The sequence below is a fragment of the Pyrgilauda ruficollis genome, unplaced genomic scaffold (genome assembly GCF_017590135.1).
Source record: "Pyrgilauda ruficollis isolate IOZ18807 unplaced genomic scaffold, ASM1759013v1 scaffold34, whole genome shotgun sequence".
NCBI classification, from domain to species: Eukaryota; Metazoa; Chordata; class Aves; order Passeriformes; family Passeridae; genus Pyrgilauda; species Pyrgilauda ruficollis.
The window spans coordinates 5,073,108-5,074,278 of NW_024524822.1; positions in this window are offsets into that span (position 1 = coordinate 5,073,108).

Consider the following 1,171-nt stretch of genomic DNA (forward strand, 5'->3'; position numbering starts at 1 on the left):
ATTTCAGTGTTAAGCCTTTGGAGCCTAGTCTGCTCTAGCAAAAATGAATTTTACAAGATCACAGAGAAGACCTCCAAGGTCAAGTCCAAGCTGTGACCAATCCCCACCTTGTCAACCAGAGCAGAGCAGTGAGCACCAATTCAGCCATTCCTTGGACACTTTCCAGGGATGGGGACTCCACCACCTCCCTGGGCAGCCCCTTCCAGTGCTTGACAAATCTTTCAGTGAAGAAATTCCTCCTGCTGTCCAGTCTGAACATCCCCTGGCACAGCTTGAGGCCATTCCCTCTCCTGCTGTCCCTTGTTCCCCAGGAGCAGAGCCTGACCCCCACCTGGCTGCACCCTCCTGTGTCAGGGAATTGTAGAGTGAGGTTTCCCCTGGGACTGCTTTTCTGCAGGATAAAAAGTTCAGCTCATTCCCTCCAGGTCTCGAGGCACAGGTACCCAGCCAGCCCTTGCTTCACCCTCTCTTCATCAGCTTGTGATGTGAAACAGAGCTGCCCAACCTGTCCAGAGCACCGGGGGCTGAGGGGATGCTGGCAGCAGCCTCCAGTGCTGCAGTTCAAGGATCCATCTCAGCTGACACCACTGGAGAGCTGTGGCTCAGATTACAAAAACTCAGACTTTATTAGTAGACTATAGCTGAATAAAAGCCTTGAATTACAGTAGGAGACATAAGGAACAAACAAAGCCAGTCTGGCCCCCACAGCAAGTTTTGTTAACCAAATCAGAGGCCACTTGCACTACCAGCTGTGGCTCCTGAATGACCTTCAAGGGTAGCTCCTGGCTGGATTGTTATTAATGAAAAAATTTGTACAAAAAGCCTTTATTTTGAAAATGGTGTAAGCCAGGTTCTTTCAAGGGGATAACTGGACTGCAGAGCTTTGTTTTTTCTGGGAAATTCACTTCTCTGAACAGAGTGTTGTGGATACTGCAGAGGTGAGCAAAGTCCAGCAATACTCAGAGACAGGTAAACAGAGTCTGAACATCCCTGACTCATCACCACTATGGTCAGCCTTGATCTTGCTGGCTTTGTTTTTAAGAATTCTGTTCTCCCAGGTCCTCACAGTGAGAATCCTTCCCACTGTCAGTGTCCTTGGTGAGAATTAGCCCAGGAAGAGTCTGGCCCCAAAGAGCACCAATAAACCACAGAGAAAGACATGGAGACATGG